Here is a 25,581-nt window from a genome sequence, read left to right as displayed (position 1 = left end):
TGATAAGCTAACAAAGATAGTAGCATTATCCCAAGTGGAAATGGCTCAACAGTCACATGCTCTTCATCAAAATAGCAAAAGCTTAAGAAAGCAGTTCAATCTTACCAAAGAAGCAGCTCGTCAAATAGTTAAACGATGTGGGGTATGTCCAAAATATTTTCCTGTCCCTCACTTAGGGGTAAACCCTCGAGGTCTTCTTCCCAATCATCTATGGCAAATGGAAGTTACTCATATTGTAGAATTTGGCAAATTAAAATATGTACATGTGGCCATTGACACTTATTCAGGATTTTTTAATGGCTAGTGCACAACCTGGGGAAGCTACAAAACATGTAATTATGCACTGCTTGAAGTGTTTTTTGTATATAGGAATACCAAAAATTATTAAAACTGATAATAGTTCTGGATATAGTAGTAAGGCATTTCAACAATTTTTACCCAATGGGAAATCATACATAAAACAGGTATTCCTTATAATCCTCAGGGACAAGGTATTGTGGAAAGGGCTCATAGCAGTCTTAAAATACAACTTCAAAAAATAAAAATAGAAAAGGAAGAAATTTACCCTCAATCACCACATAATGCATTAAATCATGCTCTTTTTGTTCTGAACTTTTTGAATATGGATGTCCATCAGCAGTCTGCAGCAGATAGATTTTGGCACAGTGGCATCCAAGTGACTTTTGCTCAAGTGAAATGGAAAGATCCCTGCTCGGGATTATGGAAGGGTCCCGATCCTATTTTAATATGGGGTCGAGGACATGTTTGTGTTTTTTCACAAGAGGAGAATGAAGCTTGGCAGTTACTGGAGCATCTGGTAAGGAGCGTGGAACTAAGAAAGGTCAGCTCCAATAACATTCCTATAAAGGAACCAGAATGAAAGTGGCTCAATTAGTGTTTCTGAGGTTTTGTCACTGGTTAATGCAAACAGTGAGGAAATAGAGTTCGGAGCTCTGCCACTTTTGGCTTTACTAGCTCCTTTAGAAAAATACTTTATAGCCGGGCGATGGTGGCGCACGCCTTTAATCCCAGCACTCGGGAGGCAGAGCCAGGTGGATCTCGGTGAATTCGAGGCCAGCCTGGGCTACCAAGTGAGTCCCAGGAAAGGCGCAAAGCTACACAGAGAAACCCTGTCTTGAAAAACCAAAAAAAAAAAAAAAAAGAAAAAAAAAAAAAAAAAGAAAAAGAAAAGAAAAATACTTTATATCACCTAATAGCTGTACAGTATTTGGCCAAGAGCTTTACAGCAGCTAAATATGGTAATTTCACGCTCAGCATGAAGTGAAGTTTTTCGGTAGAACAAACCAAAAGTACTACTGTAATAGAAACGTTTGTCTGAATTGAAGCACTTAGGAGAGCTATTATGAGTTTGGGTGAAGGGACAGTCTCTAGTTAAAAACCGTTTACTGCTGACAGGACATCTCTGCCGCTTCAGGAACAGCCAGAGACCTTGGCAACTTTGGGGTGTGGCTTCGTCCCGAGAATGTTACAGTCCCCTAGCAACAAGTATCACAATTCTATTATGACAACACTCACTAAATCCCAGTGTTGTTATAGCAAAGCTGACTATAAACTCTAAACTTTAGAAATGATGTACGTACTTCCTGTCTAGTTAAGAGACTCTTTCTAATAGAGATAGTGATAATAATTAAGAGTAAGAAGTAGAAAAAGATGAAAAGATATGTGAGTTTGTAGAAATTATTCTCTTGTTAGAAGTCTTTAGGTGTTTGCTAAGTTAAATATATGGTAATGGTAGCCCTATATAAGTTTGTAAAATAGATCTATAGAGTTCCTTTAAGAATATAAGCTTGCAAGAAGTATCTAAGGTAGTCTTAAGACATGTAGTAATAAGCTTGTAAGAAGTAAAGATGCTAGTTGTAAATGTAAGTTTAAATAAGATAGAATGAATATAAGATGAATATAAGAAGTGAATAAGAAATATATATGCTAATGTAGTTCTATAGTTTCCTTAAGGAATATAAATAAGTAGATGTTAATAGGTTATATGTGAGTTTGTAAAAATGTGTAAATGTTGAGTGTGAGTTTATGCTTAAGCACATGTTACATGTGAGTTTGTGAAAAATGTTGATTATGAATCTGTTTAATGTATATGTGAATCTATGTTTAATGAAAGAACCTGAGATACAGAAGTTAGTGTCCTAGTAGACTGCAAAGTAGGCAGTCTGAGTGGTTTCCAAAAGCTCCAGAAGCCGCTAAGAAGCTATAAATGACGGACGCCAGAGCCAGCACAAGGCATCCACAACTGAGATCCGTGGAAAATCAACGCAACACAAAAAAACTTGAGCTAACAGCAAAAATGGTGCAGTTTAAAATATTACCATACCTAAAAGGTCTCTGGCTTGAGAATAAAAGTTGCAGAGATGCTTGTTTGAACTAAAATGGTTAACTGCAAAAAGTTTTGGTTGTAAAACGTCTCTTCATAGTTGGAAGTGAAAGCCTGATACCAGAATTTACTTTTTTGAACTTTTTAAACTTAAAATAATACTATAAAACTACAAAAAGATGTTTGTTATGGATTTCTTCAAATTTGGAAGGCTCATACCAGAATTTATTATTTGAATTTTGGGACTTAAGAAATGAAATGAACAATAGTGATTTCATTGCAATGGGACAATTTTGAGTTTATTGTAAAGAACTGTTTTCTGGAATTGGGTTAAAAATGGAACTGTTTAAATGAAGAAATTTTTTGTTTCTACCTAGACTAAAGATGCAATTTTGTGTATGCATATATGCTTTATTAACTGGTGATTCATGAATTGTTTTATGGAACTGTCTATGTAAAAATTGAATTACTTATGGAACTGGTTTTGTGTTACAAGTGGAACTGTTTAAACAGAAAAGTTTGGGTTTTCTAACTAGGTTTGAGATTGTTTAAAAAATTATAAAGAAGGGGGCTGGAGAGATGGCTCAGTGGTTAAGAGCCCTGGCTGTTCTTCCAGAGGTCCTGAGTTCAATTCCCAGCAACCACATGGTGGCTCACAACCATCCGTAATGAGATCTGGTGCCCTCTTCTGGCCTGCAAGCATGCATGTAGGCAGAACACTGTATACATAAATAAATCTTTAAAAAAAAATTATAAAGAAAAGGAGGAGTTATGAGTGAATTAAGGTTGAATGTATGTTTGCAGAAATTATGTTTAACCTATTGGTATTAATGCACCCTGGTTTTGTAGAGTTAAGGAAATATTTAAGTTTGATGTGAATACATCAGATGTTTTTCCTATGTTTTGTTAGCAAGAAATTCAAATGAATCTATTAAGAGTTAAAGTTGTAAGACTGAGAACATTAACTATATATATATAGCACCATTTATGTTAATTCAAATGATTCTGTTAAGAGTTTGCTTTGTGTTGTAAGATTGGGAGAATTGTGACTATGTGTAGCAATATTTATGTTAATCTGTTAATGGTAATGATGAAGCTAAGGGATTCTTTAAGTTTGTAGTTGCTTTAAGAGTTTTTGGATTAAAGAGGGCTTGATGCAGCTAAAGACTGCTATAGTCACCTTGGACCTAATCCAAAAGAGAAATGCCATTTTTATCATCTTCTACTCCCATACTGGGAGTTATAACAGCTATGGAGATTGCTGTAAGCTATTAATGAGTTATTTTTTATATATTAAGAAAGGAGGACCTGTGGGAGCCCGTTTTCAGGTTCCTTTACCCATCTGGTTCACATAGAGGATAATTAGGGCCATGGGCCTGAGTGCAGGGTGTCTGAAATGGTCTGCACTTGCCTGTGCTGGGGGAGGAGGTCTTTTGCTCCACCCCTTGGCATCTCTATAAATACCCTGGGGCAGAGACAGTCGGGGGCCCATTGGAAAAGGTTCCAGGCCCTCTTGAGGCTATCCTTTATTTTCTATCTGTTTATATCCACAATCTAAATCCTTCTAGCTAATATTTCCTGCTGCTCACACTCAAGAAAATTCTGGGGAGCTGTGGGATTGGTGGGTAAACGCCCCACAATCCACCACTGCTAGGTGTCTTAGCTGGGGTCATCTTTGTAGATTCCTGGGAGTTTCCCTTGCACTAGGTTTCAACCTGACCATGAAATGCCCCTACTTTCCAATCATCTCTTTCAGTACTCTCCTCCTCCACTCACTCCCCAACCTAACCTTTCATGTTCCCATCTGCACCTGCCCCCAGTCTACCGAGACCTCTTCTATTTCCCCTTCCCTGGAAGATCCATGCATTTCCTCTTGGGCCCTCCTTGTTACCTAGCCTCTATAGGTATATGTATGGCAGCATGGTTATCCTTTACTTTACAGCCAATATCCACTTATAAGCACCTCTAGACTGCTGGGATTAAAAACATTCATGACCACGCCCTTTGCCTTTGAGGATTTCTAAGCTGTATTTGAACATGACCAAGTTGTTACCTTCTGGATAATTACAAGGTTTATTTTGAAGGTAAACAAAAGATGAGAATTGTTTTTGAGCATTTTGTTGTTGTGGGATATTTTATCACACTGTGTGAAAGGCATTTTCTGATTGGTTTAATAAAGAGCTGAATGGCCCATAGCTAGACAGGAGGGAACAATTGGGACTTCCAAGGAGAGAGAGTAACTGGAAATGAATCTAGGTGCCCAGGAAAAGCCAGTGAGCCATGGAGCAAGTCATTATGGAGGAAAAGAGCCATGTGGCAGAATATCGATTAATAGAAACAGGTTAATTTATAAGAGCTAGGTGGGAACAAGCCTAAGTTGAAGGCTTTCACAATTAATGAGTCTCTGTGTCATTATTTGGGGGCTGGCAGCTGAAAAGAAAGTCCAACTACACTTTACTGTATCTTTCATGATTTTTTTTAACAAGGCAAACACCAAACATACTTTCTTAGACCGAAAAAGCAGCCAGAACAAGGCACAGCAAGCAGAAACAGACATTAGCACTCAAAAGGTTAGTGCTACACACAAATACAGCACCTCTTTTCAGTAGTCTGACAATAGCCAGAGGGACATAAAATAACCTTTGCAGCAGCTGGCGTGGACCCAGAAGCGCTCACCAGTGGGTACAGTGCACAGTGACAGACAATGAGAGTGGACTTGGGTACTGTAGTGCAAATGTCTAGGACAGAGCTGAGAACTCAGTCTGACACTGAGGAGGCAACACTAGAATCTGACGGTACTTCCCGAAGCTGTCACTCATGTTGTATTATGTACTATTCTAAGTGACAAAAAGGTGCCAAGGAACGTTATTTACAGACATCATGGTTGTACAGTACCTTTAAATCTGCAATTTAGGTTTTCTATGAAGAATCAAAAGAAATTAAAATGCTATAAACTGTACTTAAGTAATTCGGCTATGAGCTTACAACAAAGAGATAAATACTGCTGTCCAAATGATTGTTTATAGTTTAATATAACTCAACATCAGCAACCAGTGTAGTCACTATTATCTGATGTGTCTGGGCATCTCATTTCCCTCTGGGTTCACAAATTCAAGGGCACAGGAAAAGATCCAATTCTGATGAAACAATATGTGGACGGCACATGTCAACTTAGGAAAAAAATCCAACCACATGCCTCTATGAAGTCACAACCCTCATCACAAATGAATTCTGAGGGCTTTGAAACAAGACTCTACTACTAACCTTTAAGTCTTAAGTTTTAAGAACTATCTTAGAGACATTGGTTTCCTTGAGAGTCTATCTCTGGAAAGAAAAGGAGACTGACCATAAATCACATCAACACTGCACAATGCCCTCTGGCCAGAAAAAAAAAAACTGCATTTTTTTCCTCTGAAAGGAAGGCAGTCTTTACTTATTTGTTTTGGACTTTCAAAGCTTGATTTATAGTTAAGTACAAACATAACTACTTTTGGAAGGTTATAGAAAAATTCTTCGAAAAAAATAATTTCAAACATTAGTCACACTGTTGAAACACCCATCCAATATTAATATTTTGTTCTTCAGTAAGAAATAGAATTTTTCATAGCAAATGCTCCAGAGTTGCCTCACTCAGACATCACAGGCATTTAAAACTATACTGCTCGCCAACTAGCTGTGTTTTCACAGCCCTGGACACCTGCAACCCATCTGCTGTTTCTAGGCACCTTTGTCTGTGTAGCAGAAGATCCCACTGGTTAGAGGCTAATGACTAGGTTTACGTTCTGGATGAAAAGTCCCAGCAGCTGACTCTGTGCTTCCTATGGGTGTACTGTCTGATGCACATGAGAACAGACCTAGGTAATGCACTTTGAAGACAGGGGTTACTTTGCCTTGACTGGTTTTTGCTCTAACCAGCTGTTTATAGTGATACTTTTTTAAAAAAATCCTGTAACACTGATGGCAGAGGGAGCCAACCGATCCCATCATACATAGTGCACCTGCAGATCACCGCACGGCAGATATACTGCGGATAGAAAGAAAAGTCCTAATTAGTGATATTGTAAGCAATGGTTCAAAAAACATGCAAGAGCTGGGGTCTTTATAATGTTCCAGAAGCCCCGTGACAGTGGAGGAGTGAAACATGCCAGGGTTGTGGACATCGAAGGTGAAGTTGTGGTTCCACTGTTTCATTTGGGCGTGCAGGGATCTTTTGTAGCAGCAGAAGATCCCTGAAAAGAGGTAGTCTTCCTATGCAGAGTCCCTGAGCAAAAACGTGCCTTCAGGTTTCCCTTCCAGAAGAGCTTCTGATTTCTATCGGTCTATCACACTCCAGTAACAGAGGTTCCCTGTGATCTGAAGCAAATCCGGCACAAGGCTGTGCATGTAATTGATCTGCATATGAACTTCCCAAGTTCCCTGTCTGCTAACGAGCCAGTGGCTGTCCCTGGACATCTAGCGCTGCTTCTGCCTCCTAGTCTGCAGACACAGGGTGGTTGAATTCTCTTCTGAGACACAATTCATTTGTGGAACTGCAGAACAATCTCCACTTATTTTAGTCATCCCAGGGGCTAACTTTGGTTCCAGTTTACACAATGGATTGACCTGTGCACTAGCTTCAAATGTGTGTGCTTGTTGCACTGGGAAGGGGGTCCACCCCTTCCTCGATACTAAACTGCCTTCTCTCTGGGAGGCTATCTTCTTCATCTTCTGGAAAAACCGGTGAGGGATCCAATGTATCAAAAAAGGTTGACTATGAGCTCATGGGAACTGTATGCTGCTTAATCAAATGCCACTTTTGTGCTAAATCTGGACCAGCAGGAAAAGGGCATTTCTCCAGCATTAATTCAGAAAGATGAATTTCTCTTTTATTGGAAAAGAGAGGCTGGACTGCACGCTGCAAGTTGTCATGGAGAAAGAAACACAAACCCACAGTGTCCTGGAGCTTCTGCCTCAGAGAGCGGCTCCTGACCACTTGGCTGGAAACACTGTCCATGTCTTGCACGGAGCTGACTCCATAGTGCTGCTCTAGCCTCTGAAGGCTGCTTCGAGTCCTACCAAACTTTTTCTCAGTATCCAGTGTACTCTTGGTCTTTGTGGAGCAGGAATGGTTCTTCTTTCCTCAGCACCGGGTGTGTTGAGAGTAGGAGTCTCTTCAGGCAAGCCTTCTTCCCAGGTTGGCACACGAGTCACTGTCCTTCTCGATGCTTATTTCAACAACCTGAGCCATCTCCGCACACAGTTTCGGTTTCCTCCTGAAAAAATCTTTGAAAGACAGTCCCAGCTGTAAGACAACACTTTCTCTTAAGGGACTGCTCTGCTGCCGGCAAGCGGACTCTCCCAGATTGATGCTTTTCTCTTTGACAGATAAACCTGCTGGAGTTCATGCAAACACTCACTCTGGCTTCCTCCTTCATGGCTGAACAGAGCCTGGCACCTGTGTTTCAAGTTGTTCCACATGTTCACCTCTTTATCCATTGATTAGAAGAGCAACAGCCTACTTCCCGCAACTTCCCACAATGCCTGGTACAGTGTGCAGGGGCTCAATGTCTCAGCTTGTCTTGCTCTTCTACATCGAGCCATCCCAGGGCAAGGGCGGTGCCACCTGTACCGAGGTGCAGAGGTGCCTGCCCGAGGAGGACTGCACAGGACTGCACAGGAGTGGAGACCTGGTCAAGGAGAGGCGGCGGCTTGTGGGCACTGTATAGCAAGAGTTTTCCTGGTCCTGCCTGGCCCACGGTTAGGACAAACCTCTCTCACCCACCAGTCCCGCAGCTGCTCAGACCCAACCAAGTAAACACATAGAGACTTATATTTTTATAAACTGTATGGCCGTGACACGCTTTTTGTTAACTGTTCTTATATCTTAAATCAACCCATTTTTATTAATCTATAAGTTGCCACGTGGTTTGTGGCTTACCGGTATCTTAACATCTGCTTCTCATCATGACAGCTGGCAGCGTCTTCTCTCACGTCAGCCTTTATTTTTCAGCATTCTCCTTTCTCCTTGTCCTGCAGAGAGGAGAATTGAGAGAACAGGAAGTCAGAGAGGGATAGATGCCAGCCTGCCGTCCAGGGAACATCATGTAAAGGCAACAGGTAAAGCTATGGAACACATGGCGACATATGGATTAACAAAAATGAGCTGAGCATAAGAGTAAGAGCTAGACAATGTAGGCCTGAGCTAATGGCCGAGCAGTTTAAATAATATAAGCGTCTGTATGTTTATTTTATAAGTGGGCTACAGGATTGCACTTGGCGGGATCCAGAGAGAAAAACTCTAGCTACAGCACTGGATACTATGGGGGACACTCAGAGCGGCCTCATGGAGGACACCTGTGGCCAGGCAGGACAGGCCAGGGCAGCTCAGTCAGCGACAGAGCAAGTCCCACTGTAAGGAGTGCCATCCTGGGCTCCTGCCAAGTCAGTGCAGCCTAGCTTCCTCAGGATGGAGACTTGAGAACCCAGATAGGCAGGATGCCCCCCCCTCAACCCCACCCCTTCCCGGCCACCTCCCCCTTGTCACCATCTCCACTTCCCCCATCCCACCACCAGAATGGAAAATACCTCCTGGAGTGGGGGTAGGGGGGTGAGCCACCATGATTTTTTTTTTTTTTTAATGTGTTTCAGAACTAGGCAAAGGATCTGTCAAATTGAATGCATCTCAGGGACAGAACCTCCAGTGAACAGCTTCAGAGGATCTGGTAATCCTCCTGGCCTCTAGACGCACCAGGCCTACATGTAGTGCATGTAGTAAAACAAGCAGGCAAGGCAACAAGAGCTTTTTAGGTCCAGCCCCGAATAACCTTCTCTTAGGGTCTGCAGGAGAATCTACAACCAGCTGGAAATTTAATCTTTGGAATATTAAAGAATCCACATACACTGTGCTTTCAGTCCATTTACTTCATTGTTCTAAGTAAGCTAATTCTAAATCTACAGCTTCTGTTCAGCTCTCTCCTCCATTTCTGTCCTCTTTGTTCTAGCTTAGTTCTTAGATGTGGCTGCATTCCTGCTGAGCTACTCCTGGCGTGTCTCCAGAGTAGCACCTAGCCCTAATCCATCTTTTGTTTAACCTTTTCTTTCTCTTGTCACTCTATGTGAATCTTGTTTCTGAGTCTCCCAAGGATACAAAGGCCTATGCAAAACTTCGTTCAGGAAACCCGGAAAACTGTGGTATCTGATAAATCGAGGAATTTGCACTTGGCATTGTATTTTTGGGAGCTCCTTCAGGTTGTTTTGAGTACAAGGAAATCAACTCGCCAAAGTGTAAATATTGAGAAAAATAAAAATGCCCTGGGCAGAGGGAAAGTGCTTCAATCCTTAGAGACTGGAACCCCCTGCAGCCACGAAAGGCTAAATTCATTCTTAAGGTGCCTTTGAGTCTTCTTTCTATGGCTCCTTGTGAAACCACACACCTGTGCCACAATTCATGACACTTAGTTCTACTTTTTTTTTTTTTTCTGCTCTCATTCTTAGCTCCTCTCTTGCCTGACTCCTCATATTTCTTTCTTTTTTTTTTTTTTTTTTTGGTTTTTTGAGACAGGGTTTCTCTGTGTAGCTTTGCGCCTTTCCTGGAACTCGCTTTGGAGACCAGGCTGGCCTCGAACTCACAGAGATCCGCCTGGCTCTGCCTCCCGAGTGCTGGGATTAAAGGCATGCGCCACCACCGCCCGGCGACTCCTCATATTTCTAACAGGAGACTCCTTGCCATCCTCAGAAGTTTCAAAACCCTCAAGGTCATAGCACATTCCTAGAATAGATGATAAGGAGCAGAGCCATTACCATAGTAACACAAGGTTCTAAGGTCTCAGGACTAGAGGGAGGGGGTGCAGTGCTCAGTGCCACAAACTCTGAGACACAGCTTTTTATCAGCAGACTTGGAAGGTGAAGAATTGGCAGGCTTTTCTTAGGGTATTTTGTGTTAGACACCTGTGGCTTTGACCTATTGTATAACTGTAAAGTTTTAAACTTATGATATATATCAAAAGGGCTTTAGTCTAGTTTGAACTTGCTATGAGGTAAAAATGAGCTAAACATGTAGAGTTTGTGTTAGACTGAGGAGAAATTATTATTCTGTGTTAGTCTGAGCAAATAGAACAAAGCGGGCTTTAAGTGTCTACAGTATCACGGGAAAATGGATCTGGCTATGAATCATATCCTAGTATATTTTCTATATATCAAATTATACAGATAAATGAAAAGTTATCTTCCTGACCACCCACAGATGTATGTGCCCATAGATTGAGATGTAGTCATGAGATTACATATATACATTTTATGAAAATGCATGGTAATGGGAAGATATCATAGCTGTTATTGCACAAGAAGTTTACAACAAGAAACAGCCAATTCATTCAAAAGGCAGTTATTCCAAAACACCTTGCTTGATGGTTTCCTCCACCAGAATCCTTGGTTCTGACAGGATGACCTTCTGAACGATAGTTGTCACTTGCTGTATACTCCCATGGCCTTTTGCTACCAGCAGCTCTCAGTAGCAAAACACACGTACACATTAAAAGAAATAAGAAGCTTTTACTAGAGTAACATTTGGAGAATTTTATTTTGGCATAAACTCTGTGATATTTTCTAAGATTTAAACCTCATTAAAGGCTTTCACAAGTTTCTTGTCTTTATGTTTCTATTATATATACTGTTGTGATTTGTAAGGAGAAAATAGCACATAAATGCTATATCACATTATTTACAATGCTATTTTTCATTCTAGTATGAATTTTCTGATGTCTTCTAAGTCTTGTAATATGTATATAGAATATGTCATAGTTTGCGTTTGTAAGGTTTCTTTCCAGTATGTATTTTCTGATGTGCTCTCAGATATTCACACCTAGTAAAAGATTTGTGACATTCCTTACAACTGTAAGGTCTCTCTCCAGTATGAACTCTCTGATGTCTTCTACGATGTGAGTCCCGGGTAAAGGATTTGTCACATTCCTTACATTTGTAAGGTTTCTCTCCAGTATGAATTCTCTGATGTCTTTTAAGATGTGAGCAATTTGTAAAGGATTTGTCACATTCCTTACATTTGTAAGGTTTCTCTCCAGTATGCAATTTCTGATGGTTATGAAATGCTGACAACTGAGGAAATGACTTTCCACATTCTTTGCATTTGTAAGGTTTCTCCCCAGTATGAAGTCTTTGATGTATTTTAAGACTTGAACGCTGGGTAAAGGATTTTTCACAAATGTTGCACTTGTGGGGTTTAATTCCGGTATGAATTCTCTGATGTACACTGAGATACCAGGCAGTCTTGAAGCATTTTCCACATTTCCCACACTGGTGTGGTGTCTCTCCAATGTAGATAGGTTGTTGCAAAAGACTGTATGTAGAGCTGAAATAGTCATCATATTCTTGCTGCCTGTGCTCTTTCTTTGCAGTGTAGAGTCTCTGATCCTGAGTAATATTGGAACACAAATTTAAAGATTCCTCACAGTTTTTAGATTTGCAAGGTTCTTCTCCAGTGTGCATGCTTTCATGCTTATCTGGATGAGATGAGTCAATAGAGGCATCCCTGTGATTGTTGCATCTGTAGTTATTAGAGTTTTCTGTAGTTTCACCTGTTTTATAAACTGCACATGTGGAGGGGTCATGAAGCAATTTGCCAAGCTCAGTACACTGACAAGACTCTGTTTCAGTCTTCACATGTTGATGGACAGAATGACATTTGCAATAGCTCTCTGAAAATAAGTACAATTCAGATTAATAGGACTTGTTACAATAATAAACATGTGACAAATGACTGTCTCCCTAAGTTAACTTTTAAGATAAATGAACCTGGAACTATTTAGATTAGAACTCCCAATAATGGACATTTTTCATTCATTGTAATTATATGGATTTTCATAAAAACAGCATGACAGCCTCCAAAGGTCAGTGATTTATAACAGATATCTCATCTTTTTTAAAAATCTCTAACTGGGAAAAAGATGTAAAAAAGAATTGAAAGCCAAGGATTAGCTTTGGGGGCTGGAGAGAGGGCTCAGGGGTTAAGAGCACTGGTTGCTCTTGCAGAGGTTCTGAGTTCAATTCCCAGCAACCACATGGTGGCTCACAAACATCTGCAATGAGATCTGGTGCCCTCTTTTGGCCTGCAGGGGCACATGCAGACAGAACACTATAATAAATAAATAAACCTTTGGAAAAAAAAAGAATTAGCTTTGGGATAGAGCTGACTGAGTGATTACATTTAGAATACATGTCAGAAATTAATGCAGAGTAGTTTAATCTAATCCTAGGTTATACTTACTAAGTGATAGGAAATGAAGAATACTGTTCAGAAGACCCAATTCCTTTCAAGATTAAAGTCTTACTTAAAAGCATCAAAGGGTTTATTTTTCTATCTAGAAAAGCACACTAGATTCTTCAGACATAATGGATGCAAAGACAGAATTCAGGAAGACATCAGAGGCTCTAGATCGTTTGAGGCAGGGCTGTCATGGGCACCTATTGCTTATTTCTTTTTTTTTTTTTTTTTTTTTTTAGTTTTTTTGAGACAGGGTTTCTCTGTGTAGCTTTGCACCTTTCCTGGAACTCACTTGGTAGACCAGGCTGGCCTCGAACTCAAAGAGCCTCCCGAGTGCTGGGATTAAAGGCGTGCGCCACCACTGCCTGGCGCTATTGCTTATTTCTATCCTCCACTGTCTCCGCACACTGCTATATATTTCTTAACTTTCCTCACAGGGTTATTCTCAAGTCCACTTTATACACCGACCCCTGGGATTATTTCCCAGAAGGGTGTCTGTGTATTCTCCACTGGGAAGAAAACGAAGAATATAATATGAAGATATACATATAAGGAATGCAATTACAGAATAATCCTACTTCATGAACTCATGTTAGACTTAAAATTTTGTAAAATTATTTCAATCTGATTTCAGCAGAATCAAATAAAACTCATTTTGTACTAGTATTAAGTCACCATAGTTCAAGTGCAACAGGCACAATCCTTCTAACAACTATTACAACAGACTGATAAATCCTGGAGCCAGGCACTACACTAAGTTAAATGATCAGGAATCCTTTCAAGTGGAATTGAATATGACAAAACCATTCTCAGCTCTTGCTTTCTCTTTCACCTGAAGCCTTCACTGTTTTCCTGCTCATTCACGAGCCCACCCTAGTTGTGCTTACTCTCTCCTCTCCACATTCCAGGGCAATCTCATTCTTTCCAGACAGGTGATCAGGCCTACTTTGCATACAATAATCCACATGTTCTTTGAGGCAGCCCATGACTCATGTTAGAACTTGCAGGAAGAATACAGAAGTCTAAGACAATACTGCACTCAGCACATGAAAACAAAAAGCAGAGGAATTTAGGCAAGATTTTTTGATTGATATCTGTTGTCAAAGTCTTCAGTATATTTAGTATTTTCAGTGTGTATATCTTTGAATTTTTTTCACAACTAAAATCATATCAATTGCAATAATGGACATAGAGCTTGAAGATATGAGTGGAAATATTATATGCTACTGAGCTTATGGGTGAATCTTGGAACCAAAATGAAGGGTGGATAACACCTCTGGAATGGGAAATGGAAAGAGAAAACTAAATAGCATAAAAAAGTTTTTGCCTACTACTAAATTTTGCCTTATCTCCTGTATCTTTTTCAGGACAGATTAACAGATTTTACATCATATGAAGTCAACAAACAAAAGATGGGTTAGGAATTCTACAAGCAAAATGTTCTCACCCACAAAGACCAGGTTGTTGTAATTCTCCAACATCACATCAACGTACAAAGACTGCTGAGCAAAGTCCAGGCATTCCCATTCCTCTTGGGGGAAGTCCACAGCTACATCCCTGAATGTCAACAGACACTGAAACAAAGAAGTATAGTTTGACCATTTGTTACCTGGATGTGCTTTCCTAGATATAAGGAGATGGAATGTAGGTGAGCTAAGGTAATTACTCAAAAAGAAGATTTCCAATACAGTCATTCTCTCACAAATGTTCTAACTCTGTGAAAACAGGATAAAACAATAGTCTTACAAGCAGTATACATGAAACGAAACAAGAAATACATTTAAGGTCTGCACACAGTTATCTATCTTTTATTGGATGCTGTGTTTATGTTACACAGGATCATAGCAGACATATCTCAGAAGGAAAATTCATGATGAGGAAATGTGCTTTAAATGCTGTTCCCATAGATCATGCTAAAACCCAAAACAGTCCTGTGTATATTTAGGCCTTACATGACTCTATTCTAACAGGCTCAGTTGTGATGTTTAAACTCTAGGTCCAATGTTATTCCATTAAATAGCAAGGGGTAGGGATAGGAGACAGAATATAGGACTGATTTTATAGCCCAAAATTTAGGTTTTTTTCCACCCTAACAAGAATTGTTAACAGCACTGTATACTGTCATTTTAACATTAACATATAAGATAAGTAGTCTATTGAATTAATTTTATGAGAATATTTGGGCCACTAAGAACAGATAAAAAAAATCTGCATCAGTCATATTTGCTATAATCCGAAATTTTCCTAATAATATGCATAAGCCAATAGAGACAAATAACAATTTCAGAAGTTTTGAAGAATATGTCACTACACTCCCAAAGAGCAATAAAAATTGAGGGAAGTCCAAAAACACATCAGAAAATGTTTAAGGTATAGCTGTATCAGTGACATTTTGGATACGGCTCATAGCAAGAATTTACCAAAAATGAAATTAACTAAATACCGAGGAAATAAAACTGCAAGTCAATAAATAGTCAAATGAACTAAATAGACACTTTTTAAAGACAGGACCTCAAATGGCCAATAAACATTGCAAAAGTGTTCAGGATCACAAAAAGGACACCATGGAAACAAAAATTAAAACTACTCGGAAATACTGCCTCACCCTAGGTAGAATGGCTGTCACCAACTAACCTGACAATAAATTTTCCAGGGGATATGGAGAGAAAGAAGACCTTATTCACTGTTGATGAAGGGATGGTACAAATTAATACAACCATTGTGGGAATCAGTTTGGAGATAATGAAAAAACTGAAGAGAGAAGTAACAGATGACCCAGTTCTTTCACTCCTGGCCGTATACTCAGAGAACAACACATCTCACTACGAGATATTTATACCCCATGTTTACTTGTGTTTTAATCACTAAAGGAAAAGTACTGGAATCAGAATAATTATTTATCAACAGGTGAATGAATAATGAATACTGAATAAAATGGAGAACACTTCAGCTGAAGAGAAAAAAAATATAAGAATCTGGAGGAAAATGGGTGGACCCAAAAATGTTAAGTGCAGTCATACACTTTTAGAAAGGAGACACCACATTTTCATTCATATGCAGAATCTACCCAATAATATATGTATATAGAAACAATGTACATGTGGACACAATATAACATGGAGAAGAGAGAACAGGAAAAGTTAAATTATCAGGGTCTGAATGAAGGTAATGAACACCAGTTATGGAAAAGGATATAAAACTAAGTGCTTTTCTAGTTCTAATTCTGTCAAAGGTTTTGGGATTTTGGTGGTAGATAAGGAAATCAAAATATATTTGACTGTGAAAATACAAAATCCCATGTGAGGCTCCAGAGCTTCTGTTCCCTATGATGACTAACTGTATAAAAGGACATTGAGTTGCATAGTCTATGGGTCTGCTTAATTTCAGTGTGTGATTTTGTTGTTTGTCTCTTTGCCGAATTATTCATAATAATTTTTTTAAAAATTATCAGAAGCAGAAAATTAAAGGCTTTTAATACATCAAAGTATAACATATTTAGATAAAGAGTGGAAACAACCACTGACCTGCGACATGTTTACTGGGGAATCAGCCATTTCTTACTGTTTGTCTTCTTTGAGTTTCTCTTTCAGGAACAATCAATAGATGGTTGCTTCCCTTTCAAATCAAGGGGTCAAAATGGAAGAGTTAAAATTAATACTAAAAGCTGTTAGAGAACAATGTCAAACCACATGAAATTACCCAAGCAATAGATTTCTACCAGGTGTCTAGTCAATGATCCCAAAACCAGGAAGGAGAGCATGGAAAGACATTTGAAGCTTGAAGAGAAAATCACCATCAAGTATCCGGTAGCACAAAGTAAACGACTCTCTTAAAATTGATGGGGACATAAGTGCATTTCAAGATAGTCAGCAATTAACACAATTGATTTCACTAAAGCAGCACTGCAGATAATAAATCAGAGGCAAAACATACACAGGAGAGTCAGAGAATCATCCATGAGAACATGAGAAATAATAAATATCATGTGAAGAATAGAGAAATACAGGAGAACTGGAGAGTAATCATCCATGAGCAAGACAACAAACTACTATTTCTCAAAAAGAAGGAAGAATACTACCAATAAGCCAACCAGCAACAACATAAACAAAACCATAGGAAGTAAAAATGCCATAAACAAAAAAACTCGCCATACTGAAAATCAAACTAGACAATCCTCAAGTAAACAAACCCTGAAGTTAAATAAATTCAGCACATGACCCAGCTGTTCCTTTCCTTTGTACAAGCTCAAAGACTCGACATCCTACTCCACAGACACTTGCTCACCCATGTTCATTGCTGCTCTACTTACAATATCTACAAAATGGAAACAACCTAAATGTCCTTCAACTGACAAATAGATAAGTGAAAGTGTGGCACATATACGCTATGGAATACTATTCAGCTGTAAAGAAAATTAAAATCCTGAGCTCTGCAGGTAAATAGATTAACTTACGAAAGATCATATTGAGTGAGGTAACCTGGCCCCAGAAAGAAACAATGCATGATCTCTATCAGAGAAGTTCCTAGCCACAAATCTTCAGATGTGAGTACGCAACTTGGAGTGACTGCAGTAACCAGAAAAGTGAAAAGAGATCACTGTGGGGTGTGGGTGCGTAATAGAGATGGAATAACAGGGAACAAGTGATCTGAAGGAGGAAATGGAAAAACAAGGTTGAGGATTTAACTATGCAGAAGGGATAGATATGAACACAGAAGAAGGAGGATAAAATAACAGTAAGGATGTCTGGAAAATTCATAAGGAATCCATCTATTCCTTGATTCTTATCCATCCATCAAAAAATGCCTATAATACATCTGTCTCTGTAAGAGATACTTTTAAGTATAAACGAAAATCTCCCAAATGGACTGATGATTCTCCTCAGAAGAGTCACAGAATTTCTAACAAAATGACCAACACCAGGTGTAAGAAGCCTGCTTTGAAGTTGTTGGTCACATTTGTCCAAGAGACTTCCAAACAGTACACAGTATTTCTGTTTCCCATGGTTTCCTCCTGGAAGTAGTTGAGTCCCTAATGTTGAAGAAGCCACATATTACAGACACAAATCCAAGAGAATTCCAGATGGACATGACCTCAACGCCTCCTCCCTGGGGACTAGCTTTCATGGTATCAGAAGGCAACATGCAACTTTCCAAAGGTGGGAGCCAGTCAACAGTCCTGCCCAGCTATGATGCCTATGAACCACAACAATGATCTGCACTGCATGATAGCCCTAAGAGTGTAAGAGTGGTACACAGACCTTGGTGGTAACCAACAGCTTCTAATTGGATTAAGACCCTCTCAACCAGAGAGAAATCATGGCTGGTACTGGAAACCTAGCCTGTTTCTCCAGGGCTAGTAAAGGCATGGATCCTGGAGGAGAACCTACAACTAGTACTTTACTAAATCAGCATAAGTCCCTACTGCATTCTAAATATTGATCCTTATTGCCAACAGACAATACGAGACAGTATAGATGGAGTTTAGCAGGCTGTAAATATACTTGCTGATTCTTATCAAAACACTGTTGGTATTATTTTCAGGAACGGATACATTAACCTAAAAGAGAATGTGCTAGAATACCAAAAGCTCAAAAACTCTGAATACAATAACCGTAAAGGTATTAATTTTCATTACTTTTATAATATATTAAAATCAAAGAAATAAAAATGATTTAATAATGGCATGAAAACATGATCAGTGATGTGAATGAATAAGGACAGCATCACTCACATGCATAGTCAAATAAAATTGTATTTGACTCCATTATCAATTATTCTGTAGAAAGTCTGCTCATTAGGATAATCCTGAGGAGATTCTCCTCAGTGGAAGTTTCCAGAATTATTTCTAGTGAAACAGAATGTAGCAAAACTGATTTCATGTCTCACTTCCACATTCACTTGATCCCCTTTCCACTCCTTCACCAATGTCTCCACCATACCTGGACCCTTAGCTACTGTCTCCTCTCTCCTTTCAGGCCACTTTGTTCTGCAGCACAGGTGAGCAGGTCTGGGTGGTCAGTTAGCCCTGCACATGGGAAAGAGATTGTTCAGGAAGCACCTGGATTTCTAACACAGGACTGTGCTCAGGAGATGAAGAAAAAATACAGGATTATAGAAATGATTCCCCAACTGTCCTGCAGGGTCAGAATACAGAAAACAATTAGAAAGCATTTTTAGTTATAGTAACTTGAATCCCACTTCCAATCACAGCTCGGTCAAAACTCGGGAAGAAATCGTACTGAATGATTTGGGGAGAGAATATTATATACTAGTGAGATTCTGTATTGATCATGGACCAATAGTGATGAAGACTTACACCTCCCAAAGGGTGACACACAAAGAAGAGAGAACATTTCATGGAAATTTTCTTTTTTCCTTTGAGGATTTCACTTTATTCTATGGGATGTGAGACTCATCCACACAAAGCTCACACACTGGCAGATTAGTTTGTCAAGAGATACTGAGGGAGACTGCAAGCAAATAATTCTCAGCCACAGAAACCATTCTGCTGCAATTCCGCAACATCCAGTCTCTGTACAAAGCCCTCAGGGCAGGTCCAGGCATTGCCCCTCCTCCCGGGAGAAGTCCACAGTCACACTACTGGCTGTCCACAGATCACAAAGGAAAAAAAAAAAAAAACAGTTTGAATCATCCTGTTGGTGCACACCTTTAATCCTAGCACTTGAGAGAAACAGGGGGGTGGAATTCTGTGTTTTCCAGTCCAGCCTGTTCTACATGGTGAGTTCTGGGCCAGACAGAGTAACACTGTGAGTTCAGGTCTCAAACACAGAAAAAACAAGAACCAAAAAAAAAAAAAAAAAAAAAAAAAAAAAAAAAAAAAAAAAAAAAAAAATCACAGTTTGGTCATGTGTCCATGGACAGAGTGCTTTTCTTGGACTAAGGAGACAAAAGACTATTGTAGACATTTTTCTGATATAGATGACTTATTGTAATTATTCAAAGGGTGTTTTCTAATATAATTCTACATTATAATGCATTCCAATATCTTTTTGTTGTTGTTTTATATTTTCCCCTGAAACAGGTTTTTTCTGTGTAGTGCTGGCTGTTCCTGAAGTCACTATGTATACACTGCCATCCTCCAACAGACTGCATCCACCTGCCTCTGCCTTCTGAGTGTTGGGATTAAGGGCATGGGCGACCACGTCTGGCAAAGACACTTTTCAAAATGCTGTATTTACATTGCAGTGTGCATATGTCTCAGACGGAAAATTAATGGTGGATAAAAGTTTACTTTTAAAAGTTAATGTTTACAAGTATATTGTGGAACTCGCAAAAAAATGTACTTTCAGATTCAATGAAATTTGCAGGCTTTCCTTTCATGACTATAATCTAAATCTCAGCGAATCCAACTCTCCGGGTAAATGTGCCACACTCTTGAACAGGGAAATGATACAACACAGAAGTTAGTACAGATGATTGTAAACTTCAAGAGCTTTGTCGTTTCCATCATTGCAAAGAGAGTCGTGCTTGCAAATCTTAACAGAAACATTCAAATATCCAATTAGATTATTTTTACAAGAATATTTTAGCAATCAGAAGATTAATTGAGAACAAAAAACAGGCTTATTCCATATGATTTAAAACACACCATAGGGAAAGATGTTCACAGCAGAATTTCGGATCTGGCTTCCTTATGAACAGCAAAGAAACTGCTCGCACCCCGGTCCCTCCCCTCCCGTGTCCCAGCCCCGCAGCTCCTCTGACCTGGGAGGTTCCAGGGCCGCCGGGCTGCGGTTCCCGCCACTGCGCTGCTGACTGGTGACTTTCCCAGGCCGCCCCGCGCGGGGACTGCGGCTCCGGGGAGGTTTCGGGTCCCCGCGACACCCCGCCGTGTCCTCCGCACCCAGGTCTGCACCACGCGGTTCCCCACCGTGCAGGCCCTGGAGCAACAACAGGGATGGGCATTCGGTACTGCTGGCTTTGGTTCCTCTCCAACTTCCCCGGCTCACATAGTGTCCCAGTTTTCGTTTACTTCAGTCCTCCAACCCCTCCCACGCTTTCGCTTCCTCTACACCCAGCCAATGGGCCACATCTTCCCAACAGCTGTTTCCTGCTGTGTGTCCCCGCCCCATCGGGGACCCATCCTTCCCACTCGGTCTCGGGCTGCCTTCCACACAGCTCCAGCTGTCAGGCTGCCCTGGACCCGCTCTGCACAGCCTCCCCACATGCTCGCTGCCAGCCTAGACCAGACCTGCATCTCGGAGGACGCTGCACCCCGGTATCTGACCCCCACAGTGAGTCTGAACCCTTCGGATAAAAGACAGGCAGCCAAACCTCGACTTGAATACCAGCCTCCTGGGCTACAACTTACACAAAACGATAACAGGCTAAATTAAGATGCCAGCGTCCCATCTCCAACACAAACCTGACAAGCCAAACAAAATACTGCAATTGTGCCTTGGGGAGAGACATTTCAGGAACTTGGGTTTTGAAATGAAATCGGTGTCTCCCCCCGCGCCCCCCAAGTCGGTGGTCAGCCCATTGCTATCAGCCCAGGGCTGAGTTCATCCCGCGCTGTACCGTTCTCACCACTAGATGGTGGTCTTGTCATTAAACTAACTCAAACAAGTTCTTTTGGGAGTAACGCGAATGGCGCTTTTACACAAAATATAAGAAAAAAAAATTTCACTGCAGTGGTGAATGCAAGAGACTATTGGCTGCCCGGATGCAGAAAATAAGGTGTGTGATCCAAACCCTAAAAACGCCAGTTACAGCATCCCATCTGTGGTTCTGGGAACACCGAGAGGAGGACAAGAAAAGGGAATAAGAAAGGAAAGGGGAGGAAGGAGTCCACACAGCTGTTGTAATCAGTAACCAACAGAAACTGTACTGACCTGCGTTGACCTCACACTAGACCACAATCAGTCTAGGAAAGGGAAAGGCTCACAGGGCACACCCTTTACTTCTGAAATGTTGGCAATGGATGGATTATAGAAGAATCACTGCCTTTAGCTGTAGTCCTCTGCTGAGCCAACCAGGATCCAGCACATAGCTCCAAACCCACAGTCTCAATGTGGCCCTGGTTAATCTCAGTGGGTCCCAAGCAAAATGAATGGAGATGAACACAACAGAGAGATTAGTTGGAATTGTGGAGCAGGATAGTAGATAGGTAGGAAATGAGAATGGACAATATTTGAGGCACACACACAGAGTGTGTCTATATAATGGTGTATGTGACAGACCGAGAGACACACACAAAGAGAGAACTAATAATAAAATTTTTAAATTCTTTTTTATTAAGATATTTTCTATTCATTTTACGTACCAACCACAGATTTCCCAGTCCTCCCTCCTCCCGCCCCCAGCCTTCCCCCCCAACCCACCCTCCATTCCCACCTCCTCCAAGGCAAGGTCTCCCCTGAGGAGTCAGCAGAGCCTGGTACATTCAGTTGAGGCAGGTCCAAGCCCCTCCTCCCTGCACCAAGATTGCACAAAGTGTCTCACCATAGGCACTAGGCTCCAAAAAGCCAACTCATGCACTAGGGACAGGTCCTGATCCCACTGCCTGGGGGCCCCCTAAACAGTTCAAGCTAAACAACTGTCTTGCTTACCCAGAGGGTCTAGTGCTGTGGGATGTTCTGTATGGCAAATGTGTTGCTCTGATTAGTCAATAAATAAAATACTGATTGGCCAGTGGCTAGGCAGGAAGTATAGGCATGACTAACAGGAGAAAAGAAAGAACAGGAAGGCAGAACGAGTCACTGCCAGCCGCCGCCAGGACAAGCAGCATGTGAAGATGCCAGTAAGCCACGAGCTATGTGGCAAGGCATAGATTTATGGAAATGGATTAATTTAAGCTATAATAACAGTTAGCAAGAAGCCTGCCATGGCCGTACAGTTTGTAAGCAATATGTCTCTGTGTTTACTTGGTTGTGGGACTGGCGGGTGACAAAGATTTGTCCTGACTGTGGGCAAGGCAGGAAAACTCTAGCTACCGCTTAGTACAGTACCATGGGGGTTCCACAGCTATTGGTTTACAGTTCATGCGTTTCCACTAGTTTGACTAGTTGTCTCTGTGCTTTTTCCAATCATGGTCTCAATATCTCTTGCTCATATAATCCTCCTCTCTCTCATCGGCCCGGCTGTGGATCTCTGCATCTGCTTCCATCAGTCACTGGATGAGGGCTGTATGATGACAGTTAGGGTATTCAGCCATCTGATTACTAAAGTATGCCAGTTCAGGCTCCCTCTCGACTATTGCCAATAGTGTATGGTGGAGTCATCCTTGTGGATTCCTGGGAACAGCCCCTAACACTCTGCTGTTAAGATAAATCAAGGTGTCTTGATTTATCATGGTATCTCTTTCTTTACTTTTCCACCCTGCTCCCATTCCAGCTTGAACCTCCCACTCCTCTAAGCTCTCATCCCCCGTTCCTTGCCCTCAATTACCCTCCTCACCCCCAGTTTGCTCATGTAGGTCTCATCCACTTCTCCATCATTGGGCAATCCATGCGCTCTTTCCAGGGTCTTCCTAACTAGGTAGCTTCTCTGGAGCCAAGGATTGAAGTCTGGTCATCCTTTGCTTTATATCTAGTATCCACTTATGAGTGAGCACATACCATGTTTGTCCTTCTGAGTCTGGGTTACCTCACTCAGGATGATTTTTTCTAGTTCCATACATTTGCCTGCAAACCTCATGATGTCATTGTTTTTCTCTGCTGAGTAGTACTCCATTGTGTATATGTACCACATTTTCTTTATCCATTCTTCAGTTGAGGGGCATCTAGGTTGTTTCCAGGTTCTGGCTATTACAAATAATGCTTCAATGAACATAGTTGAGCATGTGTCCTTGTGGCATGATTGAGTATTCCTTGGGTATATACCCAAGAGTGGTATAGCTGGGTCTTGAGGAAGATTGATTCCCAATTTTCTGAGAAATTGCCATACTGATTTCCAAAGTGGCTGTACAAGTTTGCATTCCCACCAACAGTGGAGGAGTGTTCCCCTTGCTCCACATCCTTTTCAACATAAGCTTTTTAATCTTAGCCATTCTGACAGGTGTAAGATGGTCACATACATAGCCCAGAGACGGATAAATAGATGAGATCTACATGAGCAAACTGGAAGTGTGTGTGTGTGTGTGTGTGTGGGGTAATGGAGGACAAGGAGTGGAAGATGAGAACATAAGAAAATGGGAGGTTCGAGCTGGAACAGGTGTAGCATGAATCTTAAAGAGTCTTATTAATAAAATCAAACCTGAAGCCAGGTATTGGGGCGAATGCTGGATGAGCAGAGAAGCAGAACAAACCACAGCTATCTCACCTAGCCAGATCCTCAGCTGATCCTGTTTCCTCAGACTGGATGCCTCTGAGTCCTCATTCAGAATGAATCTCAGCTGAACTGCTGCTCAAAAGCCTGAAAGCTTAAGCAGCCAAATGCTTAACCAGCCAAATGCTTCTAGTTTCTGGTCTCCACGCCTTATATATCTTTCTGTATTTGCTATCACTCCCTGGGATTAAAGGCTCACTTCTTGGGATTAAAGGCATGTGTCACCATGCCTGGATGTTTCCAATGTGGCCTTGAACTCACAGAGATCCAGAGGGATTTCTGCCTCTGGAATGCTGGGATTAAAGGTGTGTGCCACCACTGCCTGTCCTCTATGTTTAATATTGTGGCTGTCCTGTTCTCTGACCCCAGGTAAGTTTATTAGGGTGCACAATATTTTGGGGAACACAATACCACCACAATCGGGACAGAGTGGGAAAGCAAGGAAAGAGATACCATGATAAATCAAGACACCTTGAGAATAGGGAGAAGCAGAGTGTTAGGGGCTGTTCCCAGGAATCCACAAGGATGACTCCACCATACACTATTGGCAATAATCGAGAGGGTGCCTGAGCTGGCATACTTTAGTAATCAGATGGCTGAATACCCTAACTGTCATCATGCAGCCCTCATCCAGTGACTGATGGAAGCAGATGCAGAGATCCATGTCCTAGTGCCAGGCAGCGCCCCAGGAGTCCAATTGATGAGAGAGAGGAGGAATTTTATGAGAAAGAGACATCAAGATCATGATGGGAAAGTGTACAGAGATGACCAGCCAAACTAGTGGAAACCTATGAACTGTGGACCAATACCTGTGGAACACCCATGGGACTGGACTAGGCCCTCTGAATATGCGAGACTGTTGTTTTGCTTGGGGAGCCCCCAGTTAGGGGGATCAGGATCCATCCCTGGTGCATGAGCGGACTTTTTGGAGCCCAATGCCTAAGGTGTGACACTGTGCAGCCTTGGTGCAGGGAGGAGGGCCTTGGACCTGTCTCAACTGAATCCACCAGGCTCTGCCGACTCCCCATGAGAGATCTTGACTGCAGGAGGTGGGAATGGGGAATGAGTTGGGGGGAAGGCTAGGAGGTGGCAAGAGGGATGAGGGGGGATCCGTGGTTGGTATGTAAAATGAATAGAAAATTTCTTAATAAATAAATAATTATTCCAAATCATATAATCTGAAATTTGTTGACAAGGGTAAGACATCCACAGCAGCAATTCAAAGCCAGTTTTCTTATGTTCAGCAGAGAAACTAATCCAACCTTGGTGCTCTTCCCTCCTGTGTCCCCGCCCAGCATTTTCTGCTACTGTGCTGTTGACTGGTGACTTTCCCAGGACTCCTGGCCTGGAATACGTGGCTGTGAGTAGTTTTCGAATCCCAAGGAGTATCTGGCCTTATCCTTTGCAGCCAGGTCTGCGCCAAGTTATTCCTCACTTTGCAAACATGGAAGATCAGTCTGGTCCTTGACATTTATGGCTTTTGCTCCACAGTGCAACATCCCAGTCCTCACTTGGTATCCCCAAAATCAATCGCTTTGATTCCTCTAGCTTCTTCCACTCTAAGGTCTTCCCCTACACTGCACCCCAATGCACCAGTCCCTCCCACTCGGTCTTAGGCTGCCTTCCATGCAGCTGCAGCTGTCAGGCTGCCCTTGACCTGATCTGCACAGCCTCCCCACATTCTTGCTGTCAG

The 25,581-nt window shown here is 41.3% G+C and overlaps 1 long non-coding RNA gene and 2 pseudogenes across 1 annotated transcript; 1 reads left to right on the top strand and 2 right to left on the bottom strand.

Moving 5' to 3' along the window:
* The first annotated feature begins 1,235 nt into the window (after nt 1-1,235).
* Nucleotides 1,236-14,300, top strand: LOC131894324 (uncharacterized). The gene is made up of 3 exons (XR_009374885.1): nt 1,236-1,683; nt 8,360-8,440; nt 13,967-14,300. It is a non-coding gene; the product is annotated as an uncharacterized LOC131894324 (long non-coding RNA).
* LOC131894310 (suppressor of cytokine signaling 5-like) lies at nt 6,226-7,915 on the bottom strand (annotated as a pseudogene).
* Nucleotides 10,883-25,581, bottom strand: part of LOC131894318 (zinc finger protein 665-like) — a 30,236-nt pseudogene continuing 15,537 nt past the window's right edge.

Source organism: Peromyscus eremicus, chromosome 1 (assembly GCF_949786415.1).
Source record: "Peromyscus eremicus chromosome 1, PerEre_H2_v1, whole genome shotgun sequence".
NCBI classification, from domain to species: domain Eukaryota; kingdom Metazoa; phylum Chordata; class Mammalia; order Rodentia; family Cricetidae; genus Peromyscus; species Peromyscus eremicus.
Note: the sequence above shows the minus strand (reverse complement) of the source record. Positions and strands in the feature narration are given on the sequence as shown.